The sequence below is a fragment of the Oncorhynchus clarkii genome, chromosome 19 (genome assembly GCF_045791955.1).
Source record: "Oncorhynchus clarkii lewisi isolate Uvic-CL-2024 chromosome 19, UVic_Ocla_1.0, whole genome shotgun sequence".
Taxonomy (NCBI): Eukaryota; Metazoa; Chordata; class Actinopteri; order Salmoniformes; family Salmonidae; genus Oncorhynchus; species Oncorhynchus clarkii.
Genome location: NC_092165.1, coordinates 31,196,371 through 31,218,716, shown reverse-complemented (window position 1 = coordinate 31,218,716; position 22,346 = coordinate 31,196,371). Strand labels below are relative to the sequence as shown.

The following is a 22,346-nucleotide window of genomic DNA, read 5'->3' as shown; positions in this document are numbered from 1 at the left end:
TTAAGATAAGATGGCACCTTGCCTCCGGTATATGATTCAATAATGAGTATAAAGATTGATCAAAGCTACTGGAGGGGAAACAAAACATTGACTGATCACATTCCTCTCTACAGTAGGCTACCAGAGGAAGCTGGCACAAGTAATACATCCCAAATGGAACCCAGTTCCCCATATTAGTGCACTACTTTTGGACTTCAGAGTCCTATTGGCCCTTGTCAAAAGTAGTGCACTATAAAGAGACTAGGGTGCCATTAAGGGACACAAAGACACCTTAGTATCCTGAAGTCAGGTCACTGATACATTTTTCATGATGGAAACTATGGACAGTCTCGATGGAAACTGAAAACAGATTATTTATTAAATTACTCTTATGCCCATGTGTAAACTGCTGTGAACTTCATAAAGGTTGGAACTTTAAATTGCTCTTATCGTTTTTGCACCTGCTTTATGGAATGGCTTGATATGGATTTCAGAACCTATAATTTTGGCTCAACTAATCTATTTTAAAAGTCTTCTCATTTGTTTCCTCAAGTGGCCCTAGGCCTATTCCCAAAATGTAAATGACCAATAAAAGTGATTGAACTTTTCATGAAAGATTACTGCATGTTCCATGGAAAGAAGTGTAGTAGGACGATCAACCAACGTGAGTTCGAGGTGCAACCAAAAAGTGCTGACTCACCATGTGTTTTCAATGCATAAGTATAATTGTGTCTGTAATTTGCTTATGCATGAATTTCCGTATGTTCTTTGATCTTTTTGCGCGCGCGTTGAATAAGCAAGCCAAGCACGTCAGAACGCTGCGTGGACGTCCTCCACCAGTAGTTTTGTAGTAGTGACTGGCTAGCTATCCATTAACGACGTTAGCACCAATACGACCGAAAGGAGAACGATTTGACTCATTTATTTCATAGTTATTAAGACCGTATGGATACGGTTATAATTTCTTGTAAGGATTCTGTTGAACCGTGAAGACGGCGCTGCTTTGCCCCCCAAGTGCTCCTAGCAAGGGGATTGGAGACCTTTCATTTCCGAGTTTTCGCAGCAGCAGGTCAGCTTGAACCTTTGCTTTGGTACTCTAACTATGGCTAGAATAGGTAGCTAACTACATGGATTAATAAAAAAATTCTAGCTAATATTGTTCAACTGAGTTGACACATTGCTGTGCGCGTCACTAGCTAAAATATCTCGTCAAGTTGCCTCGCTAAATTAGAATTTGTGTAGCTAACGTTAGCTAGCTATTAATAATGCTCACGTTCGTTACTTACTAGTCGAGGTTGGTGGCGTGGAAGACTGCTCTGCATTTCACTTTAGGGAATTGGTTCGCTAAATATTTGTCCACACAACGTTAACTAGCTTACGTTATGGACTTGTTTTTTTACGGAATAGGCATTACCATTAGTTTCTCACCATGGCATAGGTAGTTAACTGCTACACCCTTGATTCAAGGCTTGGCTGTGATGTTGTGTTTCTGTACATTGGTGCAAAAGGCCTTTTTCAATTGGAGCAACCGTTATAAACGTTGACATCTCGTTTTGCTTAAATTTAACGAACTAATTTATAGCTATCATTAACTAGTTAGCTATATATCAATCACCTTGGTAACTTCTACCTTGTTTTGGCAATACGTTAGCAAGCTAACAGCTAGCTAGCTAACGTTAGTAAGTTTCGGCACAGGCAGAACAACAAGCTCAAACATGTATTAGCCAATTCGAACGATGGTAACACGTCGTTTTGTAAACATGAATGTGGCAATGTGTGAAAATATCTCAATTTGCTGTTGTGTGTCGCGGTGTTGCTAAATAGCCAAACAGCTCATTTCCTAAATTATTAATTTATTGACATGGGTAATACTAATCAATGGGATAATATACACATTTGCCTACTTTAGAATGGTATGTCGATAACCACGCTTGTATTGTATCATTATTTGCAAGTGTGTCATTTCGCAAACTTGTATCATGTGTGGAAAAATTGAACGGTAGCAAGGTTGTAACTTGACATTTGAAGACATTCAATGCGATTTGCAAACATGCAACTCGATTTGAGGATGAATATACCCTTTTCCAGTACTAACGTCACGCACAGATGCGGACGACGCTTGGCTGCAGTAAGATCGCCATCTGCGCCCATTCAACACAGCCTAGATGTACGTTATTACTATTAAACAAAATCACTTTTTGGGGTTCTCATACACTTACAAATGTTTTGATTCTTGCTTTTAACAGTCGCTAAGATTATAGTTGGTTGTGATCTTTGCTAAATAACTATTTTGGATGCAGCAATTGTTAGCTAGAATGCTAACGCGCATTGATATAGGCTGTAGCAAACGCTAGCCAAAGAGCCATTTTACTGGTAGTTTAAAAAAAAAGTATAATGCAGTTGATTTGCGATGATGAAACAAACATTATATTAAGCATGACATTCATACAAGCCTTGAAATCCAATTATAATCCAAAAGTAGTGTGAAATGCACTCAAAACCATTTTAGCGTTCTATAACTCCCCTTGTTCTGCCACCAACTTCCGCGGATCGCAGTCCTGCGCAATGTTTGTAAAAACACAGAAAGAGGTCTATGCAACTCATTAATAACTAAACTTGCGAATCTTCTAAATGATACATGTTGCCCATGTCGTATATGCTTGCTCAGAGTTTTGACACGAATGAGAGGTCTAACAATTTTTTTTGTAGTTTGAAATTCACTGAAATTCACTGAGGGACCTTACAGATAATTGTTTGTGTGGGGTGCAGAGATGAGGTAGTCATTAAAAACTCATATTAAACACTATTGCACACAGTCCATTCAATTTATGTAAGGCAGTGTTTTTTCCCCCCCCCCTTAAACATAGAAGGCAAATCATTTATCCCAAACCAAATATAAGTGTTGATATTAGTTATTACTTCAACATTAGTGTGTTTGATCAATTTCTAATACGTTTAACACTTTTTCTGGTAGCTTTCTAAGACCCCCTTTCTATGTGTTTCACCAGAAATCAAAGCCTTTGCTTATTTCACATTTTTAGGATAGGAAATGGTAGGAAAATGTATGCCTTAATTTCTCAAATATACTTTTAGCTTTCATTTGACACCCAATTTGACATGTTCTTATGAACTTCACATGTTGGTGCTCATATGGGTCCTTTTACTTGGAAATGTCCATATTTAATATTAGTGAAGAACTTTCGATAACGGTTGTGCTTTAAAGTGCATCACTTCCCATTTTAAACTGTGAGTCTTAAAATGACAATCTTTTGAAGAAGTAAACAGCTGCTTGTTGTGAAGTGCTAAAGGTTATGTTACACATGATTAGTCCTATACACTTGTTTGTCCTGCAAATACGCTTTTAGCACAAACTTTGTACTTAGGCCTGGACTGTGATTTAACAAGTCAATTGTCTGAGAGGTTTTAAAGGGTATGTTTTTGCCATGTGGGATGTTCAGTGTCACAGCAGTGTTTTGCTAATTTGTACAGGGTGTAGTTACAAGATTTTCCTACAGTGCAGTACTCAAAATGGGTTGGATAATAAAGTCCAATAAGCCAATTGGCAAAAAGCATTTTCTTGAACAAAGTCACCGTGAGTTCTTGTGACAGATTGTTGTTGTACAATGATGCTGAACTCTTCCTATTTCTAACTATTCTCATGCTACTGTCTGTGACTTGTAACTGTTTATGATTTAATTATTCCTTCTGTCGTTTGTGGTTTGGGATGAGGATGTAGGCTTAGTGCCTGATTATTGAGCGAGTTGTTCAGTGGTTAATTGTACAGCCAGAGAAGGCTTTGGCACTTCCAGGGAATTGAAGCAGATGTTTCAGGGTGGATGTTGTCTCCATCGATTTCAATATTGAACAGCAACTCCATGACCTCAACTACTGTAAAACATTCGGAAAAAGACACAATAACAATCTTCAGCTTTGCGCAGTAGATCACCTGCTAGGTGTCGACCAACGGTGACAATTCAACATGTAGAATAGTTGGGAAATTAACAGAAAATGAGGGCAGCTGTTCTGTGGTCAGAGGTGATAGGACAGCCACCCGCTGCTTTTAACCGTTCATCGGCAGTCTGTTTGGCCTTTTAGTCAGTCAACCCATCAGAAGAACCCATTAGCCTAACTGTCCAACATCAATCATCTCACATGTTAGGCCTATAGGCCCAAATGTGTGCAAATGCGCAATGATTTATGCTTTAAAGGGACGCTGACCTTAATGGTTTGGCCTTGTTTTTTTTCTTGCTCATTAAGTGCTTGCGGCCATGACTGAAGCCAAACGTGAGTTGTCTTGGGGGTGTGGTTTTATGTGAGTGTGTCTTTGCCATTCAATCACAACAAACCAAGGGCAGTACAGTTGTGAGTAGTAACAGCGAGGTAAGCAAAGCTAGCCTAGCTTTTGTAGAGAAGTTTAGGACTTCTTCTGTCCTGACTCACCATATCAAGATGGTACATTTAATTCAGTTCAATGTGTTGGCTAAAGCCTGCGCTGACCTGTATTTAGCCAAGCTGACAGCAGCTAGCTAGTATAGCTTGTGCATAGCTGCAGCCGGCTAGCCTAACTAGAGGATTTCTTTGAAATCCCAGTTATGCCAAAATTGCAAGAACCAGTGTCTGAAATGTTAACATTTTACCGTAGAAACAGTAACAACTGCAAGTTGAATGCCCTGTCTTCAGTCAGCTGTCCTACAAAGCCAATATTCTATAGCTAACTGGCTAGGTTATGTCTCCTATTAGATATTTTCCAGGTGATAAATCCCAGAACTACTAATCTCCCTACAGGTGTAGGCTACATGTGGACATTGCACAAACATCGCCCAGTTTGAGTGTCAATGTGCTTATTGGCAAACAATCAATGGGTGTGTTTGTTACATACAAAGCATTTTCTGCTGTAATTATCACATTGATGTGCTTATAAACGCCTACGACTTTACCTAGCAAATCAAAATAAGTTGTGTAGAGTACAACTTCAGCTGTCTAACCAGAACTATTATGGCATTATACATCTATGGTCGGTCTAAGGATTTGGCTGTCAAACCAGTAACCACACAATGACACTTGTAGCTCTCTGGGTAAAGTTGTCTTCAATTCTCCAGTGGGTGTGCATGAAGTCCCTTCCATCTATTACAGGTTATGGACCAGTGCAGTCAGTTGTCAGGAGGGGTGGAGTGCATGACACTCCTGGATATGACAGCATTTTGCTTCAACTCATGAGTCCAGCAGGCAGTCCATTAACTACAGGCAAATGTGAGATGCAAGAAGATTGCACTCTTTTCATACTGTAGGCTATACTGACCAATTCAAAGCTTCCTCCAGGAGAGAAGAGTCCAATTGCTGAACTTACAGTGCTGTGAAAAAGTAACTGCTCCCTTTCAGATTTTCTTTGTGCATTTTTTTTTGACACTGAATGTTATCAGATCTCCAGCCAAAAACGAATATTAGATAAAGGGCACCTGAGTGAACAAATAACACATTTGGATACTTTAATTTAACTCTTTACACTCATACCCTTATACGGGCTGAAAATGGCAGAGTTGGACACTAACAAGTGCCTAAATTGAAACGCAGTGGCTCTACAGTAATATGCTGTACATGATGTCAGAGCTCAAATTCTCTGGTTCACAGCGCAGTATTGGTTTTGACTGACTGACTTCTGAACTTGAGCACCGCAAGCGACAAGAAGTTGCCCCCATCCTTCCCGCTAATTGGGCAACTTTGCAAATGTTTAGTCTGAGTGACGGAAAGGCTGTAAATAAAGATGACTCAATGGATTTTGAAAGATGGAGACATTGAGAATTATATTAAATACTGCTTTGTCATACAAGCAAGCCAAACACCCGTGAGTCCAAATGTGCACTTCACATTTCAATATCATAAAACTCCTGTAATATACAGTGTCAATGTTTATTAGGTCTGTCCCTGACAACAACAAAAAAAGTCAACCGAGAGTAATCTGTTCTTTCGCCCAAATATTTATTTGACATATACACTGTTTGAATAAAATCACCTATATGCACTGAGCTTGTCTGCCGCTTTAAGTGCACCGTATTATGAAATAATTAAGACAAAATGACTAGAGGGAGTCCGACCAAAGTGTATTTGATCGGGCTCAGACTTGCTGCGCTGTTAAAAAAAATAGAGAGAAAAGACAGCGAGTGACTGTGTGACTAGCACCTGTTGTGTCTCTCTCCTCTCTGCTGCAGCGACCACCACAGAACATCAAGTGTTTTTGTTTTGTGCAATCCATGTTGCTGAAACTGCAGAATAATTACAGCCATTTCTGGCTTAAGTTATCTTACTCAAATCCTTTATTTGTTTAGGAAAAACATGCCCTGTTCTCTCACCTGACATATAGCCTATGATAATGGCATCAATAAATTGGTTATAACAAACTCCAACACCGTAACACGTGACAGCATAACGGGGGAATGTTTACTAGTTGCTCAGGAGGGAAAGGGGAAGTCAGATGTCTGGAAGAAATTTGACTTAGTTGGGAAAACTACTGGAGATCTAGAAAAATAAGGCAGGTAAGTAGCAGGTGCTGCGTGCATAATTGTGCCAAATAGGTGCTGTTAGATTACAATATTATTTTGGAACAGTGTAAACAACACTAAATTCTAAGCGCACCTTTTTTTTGTGAAGCCTTTATTACAGCAAAGACTAAAAACAGTTGCATGCAGTTGCTGACATGGAACGTTTATTTTTTTTGTTTAGGCAAATTATTCAAGGCTCCCTTTGTTTTATTTTAGAACTAAAATGCTTGATTGCATTTCAAATCATGAATGACTCGTAAACTGTCTGATGACATGAACGAATGATTGATCGATTGGTACATATAGGCTTAGGTAAGTTGCGTATTAAGACGGCTTATCAGGATGCACTTTTAGGCCTACAGTTCGATTATGGTTATACAAGGCTGCTATACTAAGCCTACTGATTATATGTATTATTATGATCATAATTTTAATATCAAGGAGGGTAGGAGTAAGAGCTATGTTCGTATTGTGACAAACGGGTGCTGCTAGATTACAATATTTTTCTCTCCATTTGGAACAGTGTAAATTGTAAGTAATACCAGGGAGGCTGTTCTAATGGAAAACAAGTGTCATGCTGTTATAAAGGCTTTACAAAGATTAAAAGGGATTGGGGGATACCTAGTCAGTTGTCCAACTGAAATGTGTCTTCCGCATTTAACCCAACCCCTCTGAATCAGAGGTGCTGGGGGGGTTGCCTTAATCGACATCCATCTTCGGCGCCCGTGGAACAGTGGGTTAACTGCCTTGCTCAGTGACAGAATGACAAAACAGCCGAAATTGTGAAATTGCTTTATCCAACATGTTGTGGTTGACTGTTTAACATGGAAAGAGCAGGTGTTCTTAATTTTTTGTATACTCGGTGTATGTGGATGACTTATAAAGTCAGGTACGTTTACCACTTAGGCGATTGATTATAGACCTAATTAAGTTGTTTTCCTATCCACTTTTCTTAGACAGTTAAGGCAAGGGCTGTTTTCTTGTCTCCTCACACCGCTCCTGCCTCCACCGCATTGTCCTCAACACCAATGTGCTAGCTAACTTTGCTATTGTGCACAAACACTGTAGCAACATGGTCTAGGAAAAGGCAGCAATTCAACAGTGCACGGTTTCAGAACCGCGGACAGCGACCGCTATCCAACGCGGAAGGAAGCGAATTTGTTAGAAAATAATATTTGTATTTGTGTTGCACCATTGTTCTTAGATAATATAACCATATACAATTTCAGTAGCATGTTCTGGAGTGATGGACTGTGCCATCTACACGGCCTCCCCAATGGATTAGTCCGCTCGGACAAGTACGAATCAAACTGTTTTGTGTACCATGAAAACAAAAATTCTAATATGCGACTGGCTAAAGAAATTTCGGTCAACCAACAGCATATCGACCAAACAATCAAGCAGTCGACTAAATGGGGTCAGCCATTACTTTTATGATCACTGTGTTGTCATATCCTGGGTTGTTCTGAGCAGAATGAGCCTATGCTTGTCGTATTGGGAAGAAATTTGGCGGGGAACACGCTTCTGCGTGCCCTCGTGACTCAATTCTATGCGCACCAAAATGATCATCTGCTTCTCTGAATTGCCTTGTGAAAGCCTAAACACTGTAAGATAGTTTTTTGTAACTTAGCTAGCCATGTTGGCAATAGAATACGCTTTGAAATGATACCCACCTGACCAGATTGTGATTTATAATAGACCATTTTTGGAATGCATAAAGGCAGGGATGCAGGGCTGTGCCCCACCAAAAAAACATAAGTCTGCTTGCTCTAGTTCTTCAACAGCACAGCTAGGAGAGCTCAAAATAGCACCTTATAACTGAAGGCTCTTTGAGTCTTAAAACTGCATTGAAATTACATAGGATCTGTGCACACTTTGGAGAGGTGTGGGGCCACTTAGAGACACCAGTTAGACCTCTCACTCAAACCCTTGTCTTATGCTGCACTTACCCCAAATAACCATGAATATTCATATGTTGCTGAACGTATCCAGAGTATTAAGATTTCTTTATCAAATGTGGCGTAAATGTAAAATGCACATAAAATCAACAGTGTAATGTTTGCATTCAGTCTTGTCAGATTAACGGTTTTGTCCTCACCTTTTAGTCTTCTAATTGTCCAGTCTCCAAACTGTAACCTTGTAATTGCTACCATGGTAATGCATATGCATTTCATACTTCTTCTCGAAGAAACATTTCTATTTATCCCTATTCATATAGGCCAATTCTCACGAGTGTGAAGGGTTAATTAACAAAGGTATGCAACACCCAATGCCTCTGTGTGAAATGAATTGCCCCATAACACTGGTTTTCACCTTTAGCTGCAATGACTGCAACCAAACGCTTCCTGTAGTTGTTGCTCAGCCTCTCACATCGCTGTGGTGGAATCTTGGCCCACTTTTCCATGTAGAACTACTTTAACTCAGTGACATTTGTGGGCTTTTAAGCATAAACTGCTCGTTTCAGGTCCTGCCACAACATCTCAATGGGGTTCAGGTCTGGACTTTGACTAGGCCATTTCAAAACTTTTTTTTACATTCTGATGTAGACTTGCTTGTGTTTTGGATCATTGTCTTGCTGCATGACCCAGATGCGTTTCAGCTCAATGGCGGATGGCCTGATTCTCTCCTTTTAGAATTCTCTTGATACAGAGCAGAATTCATGGTGTCTTTAGTGGTGACCAGGTGTCCAGATCCTGAGGCAGCAAAGCATCCCCAAACCATCACACTACCACTGTGCTTGAACATTGGTGAGGTTCTTACGCTGAAATGCAGTGTTTGGTTTTCGCCAGATGTAACTGGACCCATGTTTGCCTAAAAGCACCTGGATGATCTTCATGACTCCAGGGAAGAATGTTCTATGGACAGATGAGTCAAAAGTGGAACTTTTTGGTGACATGGGTTATGTCTGGCGAAAAACCAAACACTGATCATAATTCTTCCACAGCCATGTGAAAGACTGATCGACAACTACAGGAAGCGTTTTGGTTGCAGAAATTGCAGCTATAGGTGGCCCAACCAGTTATTTGTATTTATTATGGATCCCCGTTAACTGCTGCCAAGTAAGCATCTACTCTTCCTGGGGTCCAGCAAAATTAAAGCAGTTATACATTTATAAAAACATTACAAAAGATTTGACCTGTGTGTGTGAATAGTGTGTATGTTATCGTACAGTGCCTTGCGAAAGTATTCGGCCCCCTTGAACTTTGCGACCCTTTGCCACATTTCAGGCTTCAAACATAAAGATATAAAACTGTATTTTTTTGTGAAGAATCAACAACAAGTGGGACACAATCATGAAGTGGAATGACATTTATTGGATATTTCAAACTTTTTTAACAAATCAAAAACTGAAAAATTGGGCGTGCAAAATTATTCAGCCCCTTTACTTTCAGTGCAGCAAACTCTCTCCAGAAGTTCAGTGAGGATCTCTGAATGATCCAATGTTGACCTAAATGACTAATGATGATAAATACAATCCACCTGTGTGTAATCAAGTCTCCGTATAAATGCACCTGCACTGTGATAGTCTCAGAGGTCCGTTAAAAGCGCAGAGAGCATCATGAAGAACAAGAAACACACCAGGCAGGTCCGAGATACTGTTGTGAAGAAGTTTAAAGCTGGATTTGGATACAAAAAGATTTCCCAAGCTTTAAACATCCCAAGGAGCACTGTGCAAGCGATAATATTGAAATGGAAGGAGTATCAGACCACTGCAAATCTACCAAGACCTGGCCGTCCCTCTAAACTTTCAGCTCATACAAGGAGAAGACTGATCAGAGATGCAGCCAAGAGGCAGAGATCTGCAGAGATCTACAGCTGAGGTGGGAGACTGTCCATAGGACAACAATCAGTCATATATTGCACAAATCTGGCCTTTATGGAAGAGTGGCAAGAAGAAAGCCATTTCTTAAAGATATCCATAAAAAGTGTCGTTTAAAGTTTGCCACAAGCCTCCTGGGAGACACACCAAACATGTGGAAGAAGGTGCTCTGGTCAGATGAAACCAAAATTGAACTTTTTGGCAACAATGCAAAACGTTATGTTTGGCGTAAAAGCAACACAGCTGAACACACCATCCCCACTGTCAAACATGGTGGTGGCAGCATCATGGTTTGGGCCTGCTTTTCTTCAGCAGGGACAGGGAAGATGGTTAAAATTGATGGGAAGATGGATGGAGCCAAATACAGGACCATTCTGGAAGAGAACCTGATGGAGTCTGCAAAAGACCTGAGACTGGGATGGAGATTTGTCTTCCAACAAGACAATGATCCAAAACATAAAGCAAAATCTACAATGGAATGGTTCAAAAATAAACATATCCAGGTGTTAGAATGGCCAAGTCAAAGTCCAGACCTGAATCCAATCGAGAATCTGTGGAAAGAACTGAAAACTGCTGTTCACAAATGCTCTCCATCCAACCTCACTGAGCTCGAGCTGTTTTGCAAGGAGGAATGGGAAAAAATGTCAGTCTCTCGATGTGCAAAACTGATAGAGGCATACCCCAAGCGACTTACAGCTGTAATCGCAGCAAAAGGTGGCGCTACAAAGTATTAACTTAAGGGGGCTGAATAATTTTGCACGCCCAATTTTTCAGTTTTTGATTTGTTAAAGTTTTAAATATCCAATAAATGTCGTTCCACTTCATGATTGTGTCCCACTTGTTGTTGATTCTTCACAAAAAAAATACAGTTTTATATCTTTATGTTTGAAGCCTGAAATGTGGCAAAAGGTTGCAAAGTTCAAGGGGGCCGAATACTTTCGCAAGGCACTGTATGTTTCGTGTATTCATGTTTGTGTTGCTTCACAGTCCCACTTTCATAAGGTGTATTTTTGTTTTTTTAAATACAATTTTACTGCTTGCATCAGTTACTTGATGTAGTCATGACTTTATGTAGTACTGTACGCCTTCCATAGTCTGTTCTGGACTTTGGGACTGTGAAGAGATGTCGTGTGGGGTATGCATGAGTGCCATTAGTTCAAACAGACAGTTCGGTGTGTTCAACATGTCAATACTTCTCACAAAAACAAGTAGTGATGAAGTCAATTTCTCCTCCACTTTGAGCCAGGAGAGATTGATATACATATTATTGTTAGCTCTGTGTACATCCAAGGGCCAGCAGTGCTTCCCTGTTCTGAGCCAATTGCAAATTTCCTAAGTCCCTCTTTGTGGCATTTGACCACACAACTGAACAGTAGTCCAGGTGCTACAAAACTAGGGCCTGTAAGGACCTGCCTTTTTGATTGTGCTGTTAAGAATGCAGAGCAGCGCTTTATTATGGACAGACTTCTCCCCATCCTAGCTACTGTTGTATCAATATGTTTTGACCATGACCGTTTACAATCCAGTGTTACACCAAGCAGTTTAGTCTCAATTAACACATGACTCATTACAATGTTTAGTGAATGATTTGTCACAAATATAATGCCTTTAGTTTTGGAAATACTTAGGACTGACTTTTGCCTTGCCTCCCATTCTGAAACAAACTGCAGCTCTTTAAAACCTGTTGTGACTCGGGGGCAGTATTTTCATTTTTGGAAGAAAAAAAAAACGTTCCCGTAATAAACGGGATATTTTGTCAGGACAAGATGCTAGAATATGCATATAATTGACAGCTTAGGATAGAAAACACTAACGTTTCCAAAACTGTAAAGATATTGTCTGTGAGTATAACAGAACTGATGTTGCAGGCGAAAGCCTGAGAAAAATCCAATCCGGAAGTGCCCCATATTTTGAAAGTGTTCCAATGAGTCCCTATTGAGCTGCGAATGTGCTATCAACCAGCTTACGCTTTCTACGTATTCCCCAAGGTGTCTACAGCATTGTGACGTAATTTTACGCATTTATGTTGAAGAATTGCCGTAGGCGGCTACATTGCGCAAGTAGTCACCTGATGCCCCCAGAGAGATTCTCGCGTAAAATACAGAGGTAGCCATTACTCCAATCGGTCCTACTGAAAAACGAATTGTCCCGATGGATATATTATCGAATAGATATTTGAAAAACACCTTGAGGATTGATTATAAACGACGTTTGCCATGTTTCTGTCGATATTATGGAGCTAATTTGGAATATGTTTCGCCGTTTTCGTGACTGCAATTTTAACATGAGATCCTCTCTAAGCTTTACAGGAACTCCACCTTTTGGCATTTGTCTTTTATGTAGATCTTATAACCATGTATTGCTACCACTGTATCATCAAAGTTATTATCAAAGTGCGTTTCAGAGATTGTCAGAATATGAATGTCATCTGTTACTAGCAAATTGATTTCATGGACCTTGTTTCTTAAGCTGCGTTATTAACGTGGGCTATTTTTAGTACTTTTCTGGGATGCTTTATTGTTTTTATTGCTTTAGTGGGAAGCTTAGTAGAGGTAGACATGCTCAGGTTATTTATGTTAGTGCAGGGTGTCCTGCACACAGTGGCATCCTGCTTGGGCACATCACCTCAGTGCTAACAGTTTTATTCTGGTTCATAGGCATGTGATTACTGCATACAATAGCTGTAGGATCAGCAGAGGGATTCAGGGCAGTAAGAGGGACATACATTAGGTTACTTGCGTTGTATTCCAACACACCTGGGATAATGTACATTTTGCTGAAGCATTATGACAAGTGACACAATGGTAAGGAATAAATGAGCTGGGCTTGGGTCATTGATAAGTCATTGTCTTAATGCAGCCATGTAATGCTGTGAAAGGATCCAGGAACCCAAGTTATTTGGGCCAGATATTATGGGGAGTTTGGTGTCAAGTAGTGACCCATTCAGATCTTTAAAATCCATCTTCAGCTGTTCTGAGCTGCCCTTCATAATGTCATTCAACACCACATAAACCATGACAGTTTCAGCCCCCGGTGCCTTGGGAATCAACCTGATGATATCCTGAACTGTAATGGGGCAAATACTTTTTCACAAAGGGGCATTGGGTTAACTTTGTTTATATACAGTCGTGGCCAAAAGTTGAGAATGACACATTAATTTCCACAAAGTTTGCTGCTTCAGTTTCTTTAGATATTTTTGTCAGATGTTACTATGGAATACTGAAATATAATTACAAGCATTTCATAATTCTCAAAAGCTTTTCTTGACAATTACATGAAATTGATGCAAAGAGTCAATATTTGCGGTGTTGACCCTTCTTTTTCAAGACCTCTGCAATCCGCCCTGTCATGCTGTCAATTAACTTCTGGGCCACATCCTGACTGATGGCAGCCCATTCTTGCATAATCACTGCTTGGAGTTTCAGAATTTGTGGGGTTTTGTTTGTCCACCTGCCTCTTGAGGATTGACTACAAGTTCTCAATGGGATTAAGGTCTGGGGAGTTTCCTGGCCATGAACCCAAAATATCAATGTTTTTTCACCAGGCCACTTAATTATCACTTTTGCCTTATTGCAAGGTGCTCCATCATGCTGGAAAAGGCATTGTTTTTCACCAAACTGTTCTTGGATGGTTAGGAGAAGTTGCTCTGATGTGTAGGTACCATTCTTTATTCATGGCTGTGTTCTTAGGCAAAATTGTGAGTGAGCCCACTCCCTTGGCTGAGAGCAACCCAACAAATGAATGGTCTCAGGATGCTTTACGGTTGGCATGACACAGGACTGATGGTAGTGCTCACCTTGTCTTCTCCGGACAAGCTTTTTTCCGGATGCCCCAAACAATCGAAATGGGGATTCATCAGAGAAAATGACTTTACCCCAGTCCTCAGCAGTCCAATCCCTGTACCTTTTGCAGAATATCAGTCTGTCCCTGATGTTTTTCCTGGAGAGAAGTGGCTTCTTTGCTGCCCTTCTTGATACCAGGCCATCCTCCAAAAGTCTTCGCCTCACTGTGTGCAGATGCACACTCACCTGCTTGCTGCCATTCCTGAGCAAGCTCTGTACGGGTGGTGCCCCGATGCCGCAGCTGAATCAACTTTAGGAGACGGTCCTGGCGCTTGCTGGATTTCTTGGGCGCTCTGAAGCCTTCTTCATTCACAACAATTGAACCGCTCTCCTTGAAGTTCTTGATGATCCGATAAATGGGTGATTTTAGGTGCCATCTTACTGGCAAAAATATCCTTGCCTGTGAAGCCCTTTTTGTGCAAAGCAAGGATGACGGCACGTGTTCGATTGCGGGTAACCGTGGTTGACAGAGGAAGAACAATGATTCCAAGCACCATCCTCCTTTTGAAGCTTCCAGTCTGTTATTTGAACTTAATCAGTATGACAGAGTGATCTTCAGCCTTGTCCCTGTCAACACTCTCACACATGTGTTAACGAGTGAATTACTGACATGATGTCAGCTGGTCCTTTTGTGGCAGGGCTGAAATGCAGTGGAAATGTTTTTGGGGGATTTAGTTTGTTTGCATGGCGAAGAGTGACTTTAAAATTCATCTGATCACTTTTCATAACATTCTGGAGGTTATGCAAATTGCCATCTTACAAACTGAGGCAGCAGATTGTGAAAATTAGTATTTGTCATTCTCAAAACTTTAGGCCACGACTGGTGCAGTATTTTTGGAAGGAATCTATTATGAGAAAAAAACTGGTGATTCCTAGCGTTTGAATACATTTTCTGACCAATGCATGCTATATTTGGATCGATTTGGGGTCCACGGACCGATGCATCTTAAACATTTGAATTGGGGGCCGATGCATATCGACGAATTGTTACATCCTTAGTAAAAATCATATCCAACATCCTTTCTCCTAATTACTTTTCTATGTGAGAATTGCCAGAACAATTGGAGATGCCCAAAATATTTTGGGCCTTCCTGGTATGGAATCGCCCAATATTGGCATTGCGCAGGTATAGGTTAGGCTAGATATATCCTACATGCTTTTAGGTTTAGTGTGCAAATCATCTGGAGTAGATGTAGCCCATGCATTGCAACCTTATTATGAACAATTAATGAGAACCTCTTTAGTGTGTAGTCAAGTGCGGCTGTCTGAAAGTTCCACCCGTTGGTGATTTGGCCTATTCCTCCCACCAAGGCATCCTGACAACTGGACAGCCCACAGTGTCAAACATGTTTGTCCACTCTGTTAGCACTCACATAGCACTACCAGAGAGAAAGATGTGTTCAACACTGGTGTTTCCTACGTGGCAGAAACAAGCTGTTGATTGCCTTTGAATTTATTTGGAGTGGGTGAGGCGGGCCAGGCCTGCGAGTGCAACAGGTTATGACAAGCTTTTTGTCTTTTAGATAAATGGCTTTTAATCCTGTTCTGTTCTCACTGTTCTCTCGCTGCTCTGTCGTTGTCTTTACTCCCAGGCATCTTTCCACCTGAGCCCCAATAATTCACTCTTGACAACTTGCGAAAAGCTGCGTGTTTTTTTAAATTTATTTTTGTATTTTTATAAAAGCAAAAAAACATTTGGTTGACCTATTACTAAGTCGACACCAAAGGAAATGTACTTTTTGTAATACAAATGATTGTGTTTGAATAATTAGTGTTTGTGCTGTATGAGTTGTGGCCTTGCCTGCTGATTGTCCTTTAGTTAAGAACAAGTTCTTATTTTCAATGACTGCCTGTACCTTGTCAGCTCGGGGATTCGAACTTGCAACCTTTCGGTTGCAAATCCAATGCTCTAACCACTAGGCTACCCTGCCGCCCCACCCTGCCAGGTGTGCTGTATGTTGTTGCTATTGCTATACCTGTTGTGGTGTCAGAGCTGAAGCCTTTTGCTTGGCAAAGGAGGTTGAGACAAACTTCTGGCTGTGCACTCTAGCTACTCATCATGCCCCCCCCCCTCCAAAGTAGACTAATTACTGAATAGGTGTGAACTTCTGAGTAGAGGTGTGGAATTCAAGACCAGCCCTGTTAGGTAAGAGGTCCTCTGTTTGTGTGTGCCTGTGATGGTCTGTTGATGGACTACACGTGTAACTGGAGCATTGACATAGAGTTCTATTTCAGTGTTGAATAGCCTAATCTTCAGAAATATGGACATTTTTATTTTTGGTTTGAACTTTTGAAGGATCTGATTTCAATAGTCAAATTGTTTGTTGGCTTGCCTAATATTTCACTATTTTAGATTGACCTTTCTGAGCTAATGGCTTTATCGGCCCAGGCCCGAGCTAGCTGATAGCTACTGATCAGATAACTGAAATGTTGCCAACTGAAGTGCTGTTGAGACTGTGGCTCTGAGTCTCAGTGGCCATGACAGAATCATGTTGCTATGAGAGATCACCCCCAAATCAATGGTCTTGTGTGCCATGTCACTGTTCAGACAAGACAGCACTTGTTACAGTTCGTCAGTGCTGCACAGCATTGGTGTGTGGACTGTTGAGGGTATCATGGATGTCTCTTTACTTGATTTGTTATGAGTTTTGTGTTCTACCCAGGCTACTTGCACAACTTTTACTGGTCAGAATGCATAATTGATATATTACTTTTGACGATATATATATCGTATTGTTTTAACTATCGCTATAATATTTTTGTGCTAGTTGGCTCATTTTCTCATGGCTCTCTTGTCCCTCTGCAGCAGACATATGGTGAGCAATATGTTTGGAACATCGAATCGCAATACGCATACTCGGAACAGATTGTAAATGCAACATGCAATCATTTCAAAGATTTTAAGGAGTTATATAAGGAAGTCAGTCAATTGAAATTAGTTAATTAGGCCCTAATCTATGGATTTCACCTGACTGGGAATACAGATTGGTCACAGATACACGACATGACCAAAAGTATGTGGACCCTTGCTTGTCTGAACATCTCATGTCAAAATCATGGGCATTAATATGGAGTTGGTCCCCCCCTGTTGATGCTATAATAGCCTCCAATCTTCTGGGAAGGATTTCCACTAGATTGCTGCGGGGACTTCCATTCAGCCACAAGCGCATTAGTGAGGTCGGGCACTGATGTTGGGCGACTAGGCCTGGCATGCAGATGCCGTTCCAATTCAACCCAAAGGTGTTCGATGGGGTTGAGGTCAGGGCTCTGTGCAGGCCAGTGAAGTTCTTCTCCACACCAATCTTGACAAACGATTTCTGTATGGAAAATGTTATTGTATGCTGTAGCTTTAAGATTTCCATACACTGGAATTGTTTATTTTTATTTAACCTTTATTTAACTAGACAAACTAAGGGGCCTTGCCCGACGCATAAACAGCCCCATACCATTATTCCCCCTCCACCAAACTTTACAGTTGGCACTATGCTTTTTGGCATCCACCAAACCCAGATTTGTCCGTTTCTACTGCTCCTGACACCAATGGTAGCGGGCTTTACACCACACCAGCCGACGCTTGGCATTGCGTATGGTGATCTTAGGCTTGTGTGCGGCTGCTCGGCCATGGAAACCCATTTCATGAAGTTCCCGACAAACAGTTGTGCTGACGTTGCTTCGAGAAGCAGTTTGGAACTTGGTAGTGAGTGTTGCAACCTAGGACAGATGATTATTACGCTCTATGCACTAGAGGTCTATCGATTAATCGGAATGGCCGATTAATTAGGGCCGATTTCAAGTTTTAATAACAATCAAAAATCTGTATTTTTGGGTGCCGATTTTTATTTAACATTTTTTTATTTTAATTTTTAAAATACCTTTATTTAACTAGGAAAGTCAGTTAACACATTCTTATTTTCAATGACGGCCTAGGAACGGTGGGTTAACTGCCCTTGTTCAGGGGCAGAACAACAGATTTTCACCTTGTCAGCTCAGGGGATCCAATCTTGCAACCTTACTGTTAACTTGTCCAACGCTCTAACCACCTGCCTCTCATTGCACTCCACGAGGAGCCTGCCTGTTACTCGAATGCCGTAGAAGCCAAGTTGCTAGCTAGCATTAAACTTGTCTTATAAAAACAATCAATCATAATCACTAGTTATAACTACACATGGTTGATATTACTAGTTTATCTAGCGTGTCCTGCTTTGCATATAATCGATGCAACGCTGGGGGATGATTTAACAAAAGCGCATTTGCGAAAAAAGCACAATCGTTGGACGACTGTACCTAACCATATAAACACCAATGCCTTTCTTAAAATCAATACACAGAAGCATATATTTTTAAACCTGCATATTTAGCTAAAATAAATCCAGGTTAGAAGGCAATATTAACCAGGTAAAATTGTCACTTCTCTTGCATTCATTGCACGCATAGTCGGTATATGCAACAGTTTGGGCAGCCTGGCTCATTGCGAACTAATTTGCCAGAATTTTATGTAATTATGACATAACATTGAAGGTTGTGCAATGTAACAAGAATATTTAGACTTAGGGATGCCACCCGTTAGATAAAATACCGAACGGTTCCTTATTTCACTGAAATAATAAACGTTTTGTTTTCGAAATGGTAGTTTCCGGATTTGACCATATTAGCGATGGTAGGCAGCAGCAGGCTCGTAAGCATTCATTCAAACAGCACTTTCGTGCGTTTTGCCAGCAGCTCTTCTCAAGCACAGCACTGTTTATGACTTCAAGCCTAATGGCTGGTGTAACCGATGTGAAATGGCTAGCTAGTTAGCGGGGTGTGCGCTAATAGCGTTTCAAACGTCACTCGCTCTGAGACTTGGAGTAGTTATTCCCCTTGCTCTGCAAGGGCCGAGGCTTTTGTGGAGCGATGTGTAACGCTGCCTCGAGTGTGGCTGTTGTCGAATGTGTTCGTGGTTCGAGCCCAGGTAGGGGCGAGGAGAGGGACGGAAGCTATACTGCTACACTGGCAATACTATAGTGCCTATACTTCCAATAGTCAAAGGTACATGAAATACAAATGGTATAGAGAGAAATAGTCCTATAAATGCTATATTAACTACAACTTAAAACCTCTTACCTTGGAATATTGAAGTCTCATGTTAAAAGGAACCACCAACGTTCATATGTTCTCATGTTCTGAGCAAGGAACTCAAAAGGTAGCTTTTTTTTTTACATGGCACATATTGCACTTTTACTTCTCCAACACTTTGTTTTTGCATTATTTAAACCAAATTGAACATGTTTCATTATTTATTTGAGGCTAAATTGATTTTTATTGGTATTATATTAAGTTAAAATAAGTGTTCATTCAGTATTGTTGTAATTGTCATTATTACAAAAAAAATGATTGTCCGATTTTAATCGGTAGCGGCTTTTTTTGGTCCTCCAGTAATCGGTATCGGCGGTGAAAATTAATATTCGGTCGACCTCTACTATGCACTCAGCGGTCCCATTCTGTGAGCTTGTGTGGCCTACCACTGTGTTCGTCTTGCCGTAGCATATGTCTGCCCATAACATAACTCCACCGCCACTATAGGGCACTCTGTTCACACCGTTGACCTCAAACCGCTATCCCCTACACGCTCTCTGCCATCTGCCCGGTACAGTTGAAACTGGGATTCATCCATGATGAGCACACTTCTCCAGCATGACAGTGGCCATCGAAGGTGAGCATTTGCCCACTGATGTCGGTAACGGCGCCAAACTGCAGTCTGGTCAAGACCATAGTGAGGATGTCGAGCACCCAGATGCGCTTCCCTGAGACGGTTTCTGACAGTTTGCACAACCAAAGAATTTCTGCACAAACTCAAAGCCGGGTGTGGAGGTCCTGGCCTGGCGTGGTTACACGTGGTCTGCGTTTGTGAGGCCGGTTGGATGTACTGCCAAATTCTCTAAAATTATGTTGGAGGCAGCTTATGGTAGAGGAACATCTGTGGCATTTTTGTTCAGTGTAGAATTGCGATACTTAGGTGCCAATACGATATGTATTGGGACAATATCGTATCGTGAGGTCCCTGGCAATTCCCAGCTCTGTTATTGACTGGAGTCATGAGCTGTGAAGTGCATAAAGTGTTTGAACTCATTTAAGACTTTTTTTTGGTAATGATGGATTTATACCAAAGGGGCAGAAAAGCATGTTTTGTTAGCGTGGTCCAAAATCTATTAAACTAAACTTCTTTCTCTCTCTGGATTAGTTGCTTTCCTGATTTATTGTTTGGTATACTTTACTGTACCAGCCTATATTAGAAAATCCCCTCAATTTCAGCAGCTGGACTCCATAGCACTTTTAGCGCTTGTCAACCAAGTGCTTGGGAATGGAAATGGCTTTGTATAAGAATTGCAGCAGGCAGCCCCACCCCTCCTTTTCCTGACTGTTTAAAGTGCTATTGTATTAGGATGGAAACTCCTCAGTAAGTTCAGGTAAAGGAAGCGCCTTATGAAAGGAGAGGGTAGCCCATAGGAAAACAATCTCTAGAATGTGCGTCCCGATTCAAGTCAATGGGTCTCTAATGGATGGAGCCAGAGCTTTTTAAAAGTGACTGTAATATTGATTATATTTCTATGGTGCAGCTAGGCAATCATGGATGGGGACATGGTGCAGCAGCATCAGAATTTGGTCTGGTCTAGAAGCTGCTACTGATGAAATTGGAGATCCTGTACAGCTATGCTCTGTGGGCTTCTTTGTCATTCAGGGTGTCCTCGTTGCATCTCTTCTCGACCTAGTCATGGGACTGGAGCATTGGCTTGGCACAGGTTTGTGTATGACGAGGCAATTGGAGTAGCAGGAGGGAATCTAAAACCTACAGACACAATCATGAGGTAGCTTACTATACTCTTGAATAATGCAACAATTCACAAGCATGTGCAGACAACTAAAGGGTTTATTTTGTTCGTACACACGTTAAATCTAACTTGCAAGACAATAGCACAGCTATCTAGATACAGCTAGTGCGTTAGCATATCACACATGAATGTTATCAGGGGTTATACGGAAGTTATTTTACAATCGTTTCATTCTGAACAGAACCACAGTTGAGATTCCACAGGGAAAGTTCACCCAAATTACAAAATTACACCCAAAATACAAAATGACACTGGTTTCCTTGTCTATGGACTGCTTAAAGGGTTTGAGGAAATCCATGCTTTGCTTTATTTCCCCAACACTTTCCAAATGCTAATGTTTTAGCATTTTTGGACAGAGCTCCTATTCAAGTCTTGTTACTGATTTATTATAATTTTTCATGCATCATATCCAAGTAATCCGAAAGGATCTCAAATTGATTGTGAAACTCATTAAAGTAATTTACAGATTTGAACATGATGTGCAAAAAATGCTAATATCGGTCCCATGACTTGAATGGGATTTGTGCTTCATGCGTTTCGAAATGGTGCCAGAGAAACTTAACCAAAGCATGGATTTATGTCATACCTTGTCAAGACTGCTTACAGGGTAAGAAAAACAATAACAATTTGTCATTTGGGTGAACTATCCCTGTCTCTACGATGACAATTTCATAATGTAACAGGCTATTACTGCAATTTCAGATAACTCAATAAAACAAGTCTCAAATATAATGAAAATGTCTACACATGTTTTGCCATTTCAAAAACATTGCTCTGCTATTATTTTTTTTTTACTGTAGGAATGTTGGGCTCAGCAAGGCAATTCTGTTTACACTGCTGCCCTGCTTGGAGATGGGCATCTATCGGGCAAATGTCATGCATGGCCTCTGGAGGTAGCTTTTGAGATGAGTTTACATTACAGTAATGTCTCTCGAGAATGATTCGATACCCCTCGAACATCCTTAATACTTAGATTGACCTGTGCATCAATCTAACATAAAAAATATCTTTGTTGCGTTGGCTGCATCTCAATCTACCACATCCGGCTATGTCGGCCTTCCTCATTTGCGGTGGAAGGTGGCCGAGCTACAGTGGTGTTTGTCAGACCAAGACATCCCGAAAAATAGTTTTTGCCTACAAACTAATATAACCGCTCTATGGAAAGATGAGACCCTCACGAACACGATGGTGTCCTCCGTTTTACTCCACGGAAGACACTATAGTTAATGTGCTTAATGTGCCAGCTTTTGTTTGTGGCGTCCAAAACATTTAGGCTACAAATGAGTGACACCACTGTAGA

The 22,346-nt window shown here is 40.9% G+C and overlaps 1 protein-coding gene across 1 annotated transcript in view; it reads left to right on the top strand.

The window, feature by feature from the left end:
• Nucleotides 1-777: 777 nt before the first annotated feature.
• LOC139375034 (F-box protein 34) overlaps nt 778-22,346 on the top strand; it is a 45,425-nt gene continuing 23,856 nt past the window's right edge. The window contains exon 1 of the mRNA XM_071116404.1: nt 778-1,048. The gene's annotated coding sequence lies outside the window, so the exon portion shown is untranslated. The remainder of the gene's footprint in view (nt 1,049-22,346) is intronic.